At 40.0% G+C, this 13,541-nt stretch overlaps 1 protein-coding gene across 8 annotated transcripts in view; it reads right to left on the bottom strand.

Moving 5' to 3' along the window:
* The window catches only part of rbfox3a (RNA binding fox-1 homolog 3a), a 413,293-nt gene that overhangs the window by 259,942 nt on the left and 139,810 nt on the right, over positions 1-13,541 (bottom strand). For all 8 annotated transcript variants that reach the window (XM_017034186.1, XM_017034193.1, XM_017034191.1 and 5 more), the window contains one exon: positions 6,272-6,329. The gene's annotated coding sequence lies outside the window, so the exon portion shown is untranslated. The remainder of the gene's footprint in view (positions 1-6,271; positions 6,330-13,541) is intronic.

The raw sequence follows: 13,541 nt of genomic DNA, 5'->3' as shown, positions 1-13,541 counted from the left end.
TGTGTGTGTGTGTGTGTGTGTGTGTGTGTGTTCATGCAGCCTGTTTTCACTCTTTTCTTTATTGTCTTTTACACCTCATCTCAACCAAATAACATACAATGGTTGTATGTCATAGTTTTGCTCAATGTTTCATCAGGTGACAAACATGAGCACACACGCACACGCACACACCCACACCCACGCACACACACAGCCACCCTGGTGGCTCCCCTGTGCCCTGTACACGGCTGGAATGACTCCTCCTCTGAGCGTTTTATCACTTTTCGCACTAACCTTTTTCTGATTGATTGTCTCTGTCTCTCAGGTTATCTGTCTGTCTCTCCGTCTGTCACTTTCGTTTTACGCTCCGTTCTGTTTTGCGTAGCTCACGCTGCAAACGCCGCACACTCTTGTTGCCGAGTCCAATTTTATCCACCAGCAAATCAGAGACAAAAGCAGGAATAACCAGATTTTTTAGATCCTCAATCACAATGAAGTTCTCATTATGTTGTTTCTGGCTGACTGCCTGAAGGACCCTGACAGGGAGGACGCCCCGAGACCACGGCCCCTCCAATTGTGCGGCCCCCTTGCACTGTCTGAAACTTATGTCAAGTGAACCAAAAAAGAGCATCACTATCTAATGTGTGCAGTATATATTCACTGCCATGCTCTGATGGGCACTTGCTGTGGGAGTGTTTACTCATACGATAGCTGCTGTAAAATAATACAGCCTCATCTTGGAGAAATAATACACACACGTACACCAGTTCACACACACAAACACTGGAATGAATTCCATTAGTGTGATTTACAGTTGATCTTTAGAGGTACAGAGCTGGAGGGAAGCCTTTTACTTTCTCATTTGAAGGAGCAAGCAGGCCCCTTCTGTCTGTGGATAGATAGGAAGATGGATAGTGTGTTGAGGCCCAGGAACAGTGGAGAACATTCTCCAAATACACAAACAGCGACCGGAACAAGGCATGTGCGCGCACGCGCTCGTGCATGCCAAGAAACGAGGAACGATGGGTCGGAGACAAATGAAAAAAGAGCGCATGAGGTACTAGCGGAAAGTTGAGGCAGTGAGAAGACGGTCCTCTGTGGGCTCAACTATGAAGTGCTGCTTTTAGACTGACTGGAAGATTCATAGCCCTGCTGTAACAGCACATGAATCTGCTTAATGAATCATTTTCTATCAGAAGATTTCATTCGGTGCTCGTACCTCTAGTGTATTAGGTATTAGCTCCCATAAACTACTATTTGAAAAAAAAAAAAGAATAATTTTAGCATCAAAACCATTGAGAATAAATATCAAGAGAGCACAGAGCCAAAGTAATCATTTTTCCATGAAAGTATTTTTGCATCTCTCATGAAAAAACTTGACAGGAGTTGAGATCTTTACCACAAATACAGGGACATAAACTGGGATTAATCACTGAGGGACCAAAGGCCAGGTCCTCCATTTACATATTTTTACATTAACTACTGTGGGGGTGGGAGAAGCATGGGGGGGGGGGGGATTATTTGAGCAGGGCGTAGTCATTCTAGGATATCTTTTGAAAAACAATTTATTTTATACAAAAAATGTCAAATCATGTTTATTTAAAAACAACCTTCAAAGGCTCTGTCAAATGTAAGTCCATTTAAAATGTATCACTGTTTTTAACAAGGATTCTTTGGTCATTAGAACAGTGAGGCTGTCACTTTACTCTCTTATGTGTCGCTGTAAATATTTCAGATGCATAATTTAACCCCAGTATAAGATAATATTTTTACATTAGAGATGATTATTTTAAGCATTAACAAAAATATTGTATTATTATAGAAATAAAGACATACAGTATAGTACATATATATTTTAATATACAGTATACACAAGTATATATGTATATATACTGTACACATAAACATAGCCGTATAGAGTACCATATACATATATGTACACATATGTATATTGTACTCTATATAGCTATGTACATATATACACATGTATAGACATATACATACAAATGTAACTACACACAGACACTAATCTCCTGTTATATGTCCAGTTCACAAATAAAGAGAATTATCTTGATTAATCATGATCCATGATGATTAATTGTGATCACAATTAATGATGATTAATCCACAGCCACCTCATGATTAATCACTGTGAAAAAACGTGATTCGTCTCCTGCTCTGGGGTGTGTGTGTGTATATATATATATATACATACATATATATATATAAAGAGTGTCACTTTTGCTTAATATGACAGTTTCAAAGTTTAGAGACGCCAGCCTGAGGAACATCATCTCCTCAGTTTTACTTTAAGTTAGAGTGAAGGTCTGACTGAAGTATTGGAGGAAACTCTATAGAAGCTTCAGTGTTAACAGTGACGCGGTAGGAAAGAAAGATGCAGCCAAGCTGCTCTGTGTGCATCACAGATGGGTTCCTGACAAGGAAAAGTGTCTACAGGAAGCGAGCAGACACAATCACTTTTTCCATAACTGTGACAGGTGGGGAGGCTTATCATATATCCAACAGTCACTGTGGCAGAGAACTCTCATAGGTCGTGAACTCTATGTTCTACCCAGAGTGGCACATAGAGTTAATGTCAGAGTTCCCCAGCATGTTCCAGAAGCTAAGTGTTTCACAGGTCTATGTGGGCACCAGGGAAGCTGCAGAAATAAAACACTCCACCTAAATATAACCAAAAACTCCCATAAAGTAACCCAGTCATTGAACGGGGCATATGTGATGACTTAATGAGACAAATAAAAAGTTGGACAGACACATATGTTTTGAATAAATGAACGAAAAAAACTAAATGACTAAACTTGGGCCAAGAAAAGGCTAACAACGGAGCTACTGAGTTTTTCATTTTAACACCACCAAAACTCTGTGTGTGCATTTAGATTTTGGTTGATTTGTTTTACTGGCTCATTGCATTTATTTGTCAGCATATTAATGTTTTAAATCAGTCAAAGCTGAAGTGAGGAGAAATATGTTAAATATGTGACAATGTATCATTTTTATAAAATTTTGTGGTGACTCACCTAACCCAAGCACAAGAATTGGCTTTTGCCTCCAGAAAGAAACCTAAACAAAATAGAAGACATGTGCCACAGGGAATTATCCTATTTCACTAAATTGGTCTGAAAACAATTTATTCACTGCTAATCTTCGTCTTTGTTCGTTTATGTGGCAGTGAGAGTCAGAACAATGGAATTCTCTTCCACTAGGTGGAAGCAAATGGCATAAAAAATAGATGGACTTGGAGCTGTTGAATAAGTTCTCTGTCTGTCTTTCTTCAATTCCAGCGAGTATCACACTTTCGTGTTCAACTAAACAGGTTAAATACTGACTTAATAATTCAAACTGGATTACTGCATGATTACTGCTGGTATAAGAGTTTGCGATAGTTAACTGAAGTAGGGTGCAAGGTTAGAGCAGTGCTTGAGCAGTGGACTAGGTGCTGTCTTAATTGGTGCATTAAGGCACCAACAGGATGGAGGTTTGGTTTTAGGTTATTTTTAATTTTTACATGGGTTTTGACCTCTTCACAACTAGAATGTGCGCATTTAAACAAAAAATGCAACTCCTGTTATTTCCCCTCTTATTTAAACAGCAAATTCATGCATTCATAAACATGTCTCACACACACACACAGACACACACACACAGCCTCCAGCCCACCACCAGCCCCTCAAATTAATAGGGTTTGGTTCATTTGAGTGTTGTGACCTAGGGCTATATTCAATACAACCATACAGGTTCCATTCTCACTAATGAAGGAAAGGCTATTCATTTCAAGGTGAGCCAAAAAAAGATGAAAAAAAGAGAGAGAGAAAAAAATTAAAAAACATGGGTGTTGAAAAATAAATTACTCAGAGAGCTGTTAAATGGTCAAGGCCAGAGGCATTCAGAGAGGATTTCTTTCAGTGTTGCTGCCGTGGTTCCAAAAAAACAGAAAAGTTCATTTTATCTGAATGCTGTTCCTTGACCTGAAGTGAAACTTCATGTTATAAAAGCCCGAATTTAAAAGAAAACACTTAATTCCATCCTAACAAAAGTAAATTCAGGATGAGCCTTGTGTGGGCGGCTGCACAGAGAGGCTGATCTCTTCTGTGCAGAGCCACATATTTGACATCGCCATGATCTTCACCACAGTGACTTTACACAGTTTACATCATTATCATTTAAAGTTTGATTGGATAAGTTATCTTTTCAAAAAAGAGAGAAAAAAAACCTCACTGTCTGGAGCGTCGGAGAACGCAGAGTGAGTCACAGTCCATTATGAGAGGAAGGGTTTCCTTCCTATTTCTCCGGTCTATTCAAAAAGTCTGCCTGCTTTGTCAGGAGGTGAAAACAGGCTGAGCCTTTCACTGAAGCAGACAACATTACAGCCACATCAGCTGAGGAGGAAATAACTCGGAGAGCGAGGGGGTGGAGGAATAAGTTCATTTGGATTGACTTTCCCCCAGACAAGAGGGGTTTTTTGGGGTCACGTGTTAATTGCAAATCGGTCTCTACAGAAGACACTTCATTTTAAATAACATCAAAATCACTATCATAACATTACTATTTATTGAAGCGAATATGTGGTATTTGTCAAAAGCAAAGTGGAGAACAGGCAAGAAAATGAATCATTAGTTTGTCCTTTACAATTAAGATAGTTTCACTGTGGTTAGCTTAGCTACACAGCAGGGTAACTTGCGTAGGCTTCATGACAGAGAGAGTGTGCATGTGAGAACGAGAGAGAGAGAGAGAGAGAGAGAACAATGGAATATAAAATATATGGGATATAAATAGTTCTAACCAATGATGGCAATGAAGTGTCTAATGTCCAGCCTGGGAACCAATCACAGCTCCCCAGCATATTTTATGTGGCCCAGCCTCTTACTCCTCAATTAAACAGTATTAATAAATAATTTAGGCTCAAGTCTTTACTTATGCAGCAGCTATAAAATTGCTATTTGAATAAGGGCAATTGTTGTGTACTAAATGTGCTGTTAATACAGGCTCAAGTATCATAGGGAGACGCGTCGGCCCTGGGGTACCATTACAGTACGCAAGATTTAGACTTTGATGCCACATGTCTACATATGAGGTGAATAAAAGACGCACACGCAAATGGGAATAAACCTGCGTCGGGAGCTTGTGTGATGTTTTAGCCTTGATGCTTCTTTACAAGGGTCTGAAAATAGCATGGGCTTGGAGCAACATCCTGTCAAAATATGTGAATTAACCTTTAAAAGTCAAATTAAAAGAGCTGCTATTAATTGTGCAGTTTGGCAAAAAACAGCAGGTAACTGTTAATAGATTAATAAAGCCTAAGTTTAACTGCAACCAAGTAAAAAAAAAAAAAAAGCTTAGATTGTACATGAACAAATGGACGTACTGTAGCTGAACAGCCCACGGTGTACAACAATTCACCAACAACAGATCACCAACCATTTCTCCAGTGAGACCAATTACTTCACTCTATAAAGGAAAGGCAGGAGAGCAACCAAAGCTTGCCATCACACAGCTCAGTCCTTTTCCTATACACAGTTCATGGTACAAGTATGAAAATATCAAACAAAAGAACGAATGATACATAAAATAATAAAATGTGTGTTTGTATCTAAGAGGGTTGTCTGTGGTTACAGTGATCTCTGCATCGTCTTGTACACAGTCAGTCGTCACAACCATCAGAACTTGAATACCTGCTGTTGTTGTCACTGACGTTTTTATATCGTATTGACAGTCAACGTCATCTGTTTGGCCCCCGAACATTACATAGGAACAAAAAAACAGTTTCCTTTCCTGATCAAAAATATATGGTTCACACTGAAGGTGTTCACCATTGGGAACTGATGTAATGCTATGCAGCTTTTTAGACTGGAAACCGCTGCAGACCCCTGCCACGCTCCTGTTATGAACCACCACCTTTAGGTCTGGAGGGAAATTTGCTGGATTACAGCACAGTGCAGGAGGTGGATGGTGTTTGTCCAGCATAATGAGAATTTTTGACAGCATCAGATGGAATAAGCACAGCTCCAACAGGTGTAATGGAGGCTTCTGAGCTGCCAAAAGCAAGATGCTCACTACTGTGAGGAAATTACTGCAGCTACTGCTGAAGGAGTTCTATTACTGGATGTATTTTTTATTTATTTCTTTTTATGAGAGCAGAATCCATTTGATTATAACAACATAATACCTGTACACCAGAGCAATGTCGGGGAACATTCTCTATCCCGTTTAATCCAAACCAAGAAAGTTTGAAAGAGAAAATAACGAGAGTGGAGAGAAAAATATGCCTACTTACGTTAGTGACTCAAAGTAGGTGATGAGGCGCCTGAATGTGACTCCAGTTCAGTGTCGCACTGGGGGAAAAAACACACAAAAACAAGCAATTCAAAAAAACACATTTTTAAGGGATTTTTTTTTTTTTGTATTTCTGTGGACACCGTTTAACATTGTAGAATTTCTGAACTGTATTTAGATTATTAATCTGGTGACTGTTGGGCCAGTGATCCGATATTATATATCACCAGATATTCACCACAATCCGCTGCGCAGTGGTCAGTCAGTGTTACTGCATGTGTTTTTTCTACTGCAGCTCAGTGTCTCATTGTTATTGAAGTACAACAACAATGTCCACTGGTATGTTAACATTAGGGGTAAATACAAGAAGGTGACTTACTGTAAGACATGCTCTGTTACCATACCAACATAGGTGAGTTCATGTATTTATTGTCACAGAAATAGTGCTCTTCAGACAGCAGGAGGCAGTGTTCTCAGTTGAAATGTGCCACTGCAGTGGTGTCAAAGCTCTGCTCACTTTCTGTTCAGCTTTGCAAAAAGTTTAAGGTGTATTTGGGCTGATAAAGTATTTTTGTCTATTGGGTAAAACAAAAATGATACATTGGAGTATTGTATTTCTCCTTCATTTAGTTGTAATCATCACATTGTTGTACATTTATTAAATGTTACTCTTTGTTTTCAGCTCAGAGAGTATTGTTCAGTGCTGCTGATGTATTGTATATACCATCATGAAAAAAACAAACATCGATTTTATTCAGTATTTTTAATCAAATACCAAATATGACCACAGACAGATACTGCTGCTGCAACCACATTAAATAAGTACGTTTTAGTTTGAAACAACACATCCTTAATTTACTTACAAATTGTACTGGGTCAGATCCCGATCTCTAATAACATGAGATCAATAGTATTCTCTGTCCAGTTCTGAACATCATCTTATAAACCAATTTACTAGTATTAACTATGGGTTTCTGTGCCTCTGGTATGTTTTTTTTTTTTTAAATGTTTAGTTGTTGAACCAACAACAAACACATAAAAAAGAAAAGGTAACAAATCCTCCGACTCTTGAACCTCAATTAATCTGTTGGTAAAAATCGAAGCTTGAGCTCCTTATTATTGTACGGCTGAAATATTTGCTACACTGGAACCCAAAGTTAAGTGCATATAGTCAGAGATCAGTGCAGGGTGAACCAGCAGGACAAACAGATGGTGTTTCATGGCAAAACATTTTCCACTTAACATTTACTGACAGCAACCCCAACGGCTGGCAGCTGCCTACCCTCTGCCCAGCTCTTCCTCTAACCTGGTCAATTAAAATGTTTCTCCCCCAATCGCAGGGGAGAGGAGGGAAAATATCGGAGATGCATCTCTCCTTGGTTAAACGTATCATGCCAAAGTGTTTCCATGGTAACTGTGGACCACAAAGGGAGCAGAAAGAAGAAGACGAAGAAAAAAAGAAGAAAAAAAAAAGATAGAAAAAATACAAGATGCTACGGAGACAGACCATCAGTGTGTTCCTACAGATTTTCTCTCCAACCGCTGTGCCTTCTCAAACGCATCCTTACAAGGGTCAGAAATTAGCATGTGCTTGGGGCAAAATCCAGTGAAAGTATGTGAATTTACCTTCAAAATTTCCATAAAAGGAGCTTTAGGTGCTGCTATTAATCATGAGAAAAACCAGGGGTCATCGTCCAGTTGGTCGTAAGTATTTTATATTGTATTTTATAGATGTAAGGTTAAAGATTACTAATTCAGATTTTACAGAAACACAGTAAAACACACATAGATCATATAGATCAGACCATATATAACAGAACTGACAGCAGCCCCAGTATAGTCCCAAGAATAAAACTAAATGTTAAAGGTTATCATAATTTTACAAAATAGCTGAAATTTAGGTTAGCTTTAAAAAAAAAAAAAAAACAACTTTTAATCCACTAATAGGAAAACCCTTTACCCAACAACGACGACGAAGAGGGGGAAAAAACTCCAAACCTGCTGGAGAACACCTGACAGGGCAACGAAGTAACGCTGCACTCTATTCTCAATATTTTATATAGAGTAGCTGCTGAGATATGTGAGCGTGTATCCCTCAGGCCTTATACTGACAGAGGTCAATAAAAACACCAACAACAACACTGTAACAATCAGACAAAACAAGCACAACCATCCACATTTCACCACAAGCATAAAACAACTTTTCCCCCCACGAGCCTGTTTGTTTGTGGGTATAAGAACATGTGGCTGTATTCTATACAGTTAGGTACAGTACACAGCAGCTCCCTGTGGAACGGACACACACTTCTTTGTATTTGTCCTTGTCAGGAGGAAGCTCAGTAAACAGACCGATGGTGATGTTCCAGTGAGTGGAGACTGGTCAGTATCAATGTCTCCGTCAGGTCAACGTTTCCTGCATGGTCACCTTTCTATCCACAAAGTACATTTCCAGAAAAGTTGGTATATATTTAGGAAGTCAATAAAAACTCAAATCTGAAATGTCAACTTTTTTTCTATTAGGTAAAAGAAAGCAAAAAGCAAAAACACTTTTGTATAAAACTAAATCCAACAAGTTCAATAAAACCTTGATGAACCTTTTCTAACTAAAAACAACTTCCTTTCAGTATAGAAGGTCTTTGATGAGCTCAAGTGACTTGATGGTCACCATTTCAAGGACAAAAAAGATAAAACAAAAAGTAATGTGGGGCGAAATATGATGAAGATATTCGTTTATACAGTAGATAAGTCTGCTAATAAACAAAAGATGAAAGAAATCCAACTGGGACCAAGTTTAATCAGCACCTACTGTATGTCTATGGATGTTGTTTACAAATGACTCATGACTGACCACACACAAAAAGAAAATCACCAAAAAACTGAATTCTTCCTTCCTTCCCTCCTTCCTTCTTTACATCACTCCCTCCTTCCTTCCCTCCTTCCTTCCTTCCTTCCTTTCTTCCTTCCTTCCTTCCTTCCTTCTATTCTCCTGTGTACGCTCTTTCTATCTGATCAGATCATCTAATTTTCCTCCCCTTTTCCAGTAAAGATCAACTGCTAACAGAACATCAGTTTATTGCAATAACATGAGGAATGACAATGATCTCAGTGTGGATAATCCTGAGTAACACTACAGTCTGGGCTGCATTGGTTTGTTACTTTTTCCTTATTCCTGGAACAGACTGGATCCCCATTAAAAAGAAAAAAAGCGTGGAAAACACTGATATCTGCACTGCACGTACCCTATTACTGCTGACATGAAGCAGCTGAAGCATGAATATAGCGGAGATAGTTAAAGTTAGCTGTGGTTCACTAAAGAAACCAGCCCAGTATCTGTCATCTGCTGTGGTCTGGGGACAATGCGACAAACGTTATCTTCATAGCAGGTGTGGAGGAGCAGCTGCTGTAGTCACTGTGTTACAGACAGGTTTCTTATTTTAATTACTGGAGAATATCTGAGCAGCCTCTCTGCTGCCTGTTATGTTTTTATTATTATTATTATTGTTGTTATCTACTCTGAATTTGCAGTATTTTCCCCCACAGAGATACTACACTCCAGTCTCTGTCACTCAGATGTTAATAGAGATAAAAGTGTTGTAGAAAGTGAACACTATTCACCATTCCAGCCAGTGGTGGTGTTGAATGTTGGACTTGAGACTGAGCTGCCTCCCAATCTGTTCCCCGCAGAGACTAAATCAACTTCTTGATCATTACTGCAGATATGTAATCCATCAAAAAGACAGCTGATAAAAGCAGTGCTTTCTGGCAGCCTCCTCTCATATCGTGAATGTTCAGGTGGGGTTTTTTTTTTTTTGTACAGCATCAGGGGGGACAGTGAGGGCTTTGGACACTGTGATAAGAGATTGTTTTCAAAATAAACCTCAAAACTAAGTGTGCGCATGTCGACTCTCCTGCTGTGCTAGAATGATCTAAAACTACAGTTTCCTGTAAAGTACTATTAATAAGCTGCTCTCAATTGCCCAAAAATAATAACAAACATAATTGCGAAACCATCATGGCCTTTTAATTTTAATACTTCACTCCCTGTGCACAGTGTGGCACCTCCTTGGAACTGGTGATTTGGTTAGATTTACTGTAGGTGTTCATTAAATGCATGTGTGTCACATCTACTGGAGGATGTTCGTAAACTTCCTGCAACACAGAGCTCACCCTTTCAGGGATTTACGTTTAATTTCACCTGACTCTACGGCTTCATCCTGTATTAAGTTGCAGGTCGAAAGACTGCAGCAGTTTCTAGACGAGACGCCTCTGCACGCCTATGGTGTTTAAATGCCAATATTGGGTTCTCACAGCTGATACTTTCACCACGCTCAGGAATCAAGTATCCATACCTGGGGGGATTGCACATCAGATGGGTAGGAAAATCAGATGGAATGAGCAACATATGCTAACCGGCTACAGGAAATCTTCCAGTTGGCTGCTGAAATCTCCAGTTAAGGAGAACTTGATAAGTACAGGAAGTAACACGAGTCAGAAGAAAGTCCTGAAAAGGTGGCAGCTCGGCGTCTCTGAGGTTTGTTGAAGTTATCCAGTGATGATGGGGAAGGAAAGAAGGTGCCACACACAGGTTGTCAGGGACATTAAACTTCATTACATCCACACACGCCGTCGTCCGCGTTTACAGCCGTGTTTAAACACATGCTGCTACAAAAATACTATTAACTTTCAATGAGGATTATATAGAAGGCGTGAGGGCACCGAATCAAATTACAAGTTGGAAGTGGCAAAGTGACCTTGCAGTAGTTTGTTTATGGGCTGCATCAGCGTTTTATGGGATACTTCATGAATAATAAAAGTGGTTTTCATTCATGAATTTCATATTGAATTAAAGTCGTTTCCTAAAGTTTCGCATTGATCCAAGAAAAACTTTGATAATTTAGCATTCTTTGGCCATGAAGACTGAGATACTTCCTCAGGAACATGACACGTCCACGACTATATTTGGACTTGGATTCATTAGGCTCTGGACTGTACTGCTCCAAATTAAATCTGTAGCTTGGCTCTGCAAAAATGAACCCACAGCATGTTCTGCGTTTTCACCAACTTTCTTTTTCAACTCAGTAAAACTGCATATTCTTTGCCTTCTCCACAGCTTTGGGTGGAAGTCTAGTGTTGCTGCTAAAAAATTAAAGATGGCACACGCAGCGAAAATGACCCACAAAAAAATTAATGTCTGAATGAAAATTTGAAGAAATCCTAATCAGCCCACATCATTAGATGTTGAAAATGGAGATGGCGCAGCTCATCAACAAACAAAGCCAGGCTGTGGTTTACAGTGTGTCCTGTGGGAGCAGCCTGCACACACTTCACCCACTGGCACAGTATGATTTATTGAAATATTACTCTGACCAAATTAACAAACGGGGCTGGTCCTGTTCCCAGTCTGCGGTGGCTGCCTGTGAATAACAAACACTGAGGGAATCCATGCGGACCGCCACTCTGAGAATTCTCATGGATATATATATATATATATATATATATATATTTTCTCCCCCTCTCCTATCTCTGGTTATTTAGTAACCCTTTAGTAACCCGGCATCTTCCAAACCCTCTCTCCCAGTCCTGCTAAGAGAAACCATCCTGTCAGATTTACGCCGTTAAACAGGGGTGGGGGGAGGTGCGGCAGTGTGCGCTTGTGCCTGTTACAAATACTTCTCCTATATGTTGTTGCTGCTGGTGTATTCTGTGCACTTGTGCATTGTGTGTGCGTGCTTGTGTGTGTGTGTGTGTGTGTGTGTGTGTCAGCAGGGGACTGTTTTGAGAAGGTAATGAGGGTGTTGTGAGAATGTTATCAGGGGCTGTGAGAGGCCCACTGAGGCATTTCAGAATTGCAGCACTTTGGAAACCACTTTGAGTGAAGCCACTCGCAAGCTGGAAGTGAAAGCAATTCCTCATCTATCCATCTCATCCATCCATCCTTCCACCGACTCCCCCTCTCCTTCGCTATTTATCTTTCCCTTCCTCCCTCTGTTCTGCTTCGCGTGCTGCTCCATATCCCCCCCCCCCCCTTGCTTTTTCTTTTCCGCTCACTCCCCCCTGTTTATTCAAAACCTTCCCGTTCTGTAGACGTGCATACGCTCCACATCACTCCCGGTTAAACCGTGTGAAGTTATTGTGCTGGTCTTTGGAGGACAGATGTAGGAATGTCACAGATGATTGGACATTTTTGACAGTTTCCTCAGTTTAACTCCTTTTGTTCCCACACTTGCTCAAATATTAACAAAACAAATTTGGACCTCATCAACCTTACAGCATTTTGTTAAAAAAAAGGAATTTGAATTCCTGGATCATGGGATGTAACCTGAGGCAAACATGTACTCATCTGCCATGAAGTGTTAGCCGACTTGTGCTAAAAGGTATAAAAAAAAGTGGTGTGGGTCACATATGGACAGTAGTTGGGTATGTGTACATGACATGAGGTCCAAATGGGGCCTATAGACAAAACTGTTATTTGTTTTTGCATACATGCATTTGGAAAAGAAAACGGGCTAGTAAAAGAACAGGACCACTAGGTGGCAGTAATGCCTCCCAAAGACGCTGCTGGTTAAACCTAATAGATAATGTTTAACAAATTATATATATATATATATGTTTTTAATGTAAATGAAGTTTTAATGAGGTGTACAGCTCCATAGAACAGCTCCATATCTACACTGTGGTACTGCATTCCTTGTAGTGGACGATGGTAGTTTAATAAAATACTTTTTTAAGGGGAAACTGTTTTGACCAGGGCAAAGATTTTTTTTATACTCCACACACAAAGGCCTTTTGCCTCCGCTAGGCTAAAGAGTGAGGGTTACAGGGATGCCCACTACACCACAGTACAGCCCATGAGCTGAGATTTAAATTTAACAGCCATAATTTTAAAATAGGGACGGGCAGACAGGGAGGCAGCCAGGTGGGTAGATGGTGTTCTTTGTCTTACCTTTGTGTAATGACAGTTCTACCTTTCTTGGTAAACTTCCAGCGAGAGAAATAGGGAGAGCAGAGCGGAGTGAAACAGAGACGGACAGAAAAAGACTTTTAATGGGCTCCTTCAAATTGAAAAGAATTCTCCACTGGATGTGGGAATCCAATTCTCTCCAATCCAATGGGATTGGCATTGAGCATGGTAAATAAGGATGGATTGTTTGTCCGTTAGCCTGCTGTGGCGCAAACCTGCTGCTTAAATGTGAAGTGACAGGACTCCTCTCCCACTCCCCACACATGCACCAACCTTTAGTTGAGTCAACTTCTCTCTTTCACACCCACCC

Source organism: Cynoglossus semilaevis, chromosome 8, assembly GCF_000523025.1.
Source record: "Cynoglossus semilaevis isolate Cse_v1.0 chromosome 8, Cse_v1.0, whole genome shotgun sequence".
Classification (NCBI taxonomy): domain Eukaryota; kingdom Metazoa; phylum Chordata; class Actinopteri; order Pleuronectiformes; family Cynoglossidae; genus Cynoglossus; species Cynoglossus semilaevis.
The sequence above is the reverse complement of the archived record's forward strand: the minus strand, read 5'-3'. Positions and strand labels throughout refer to the sequence as shown.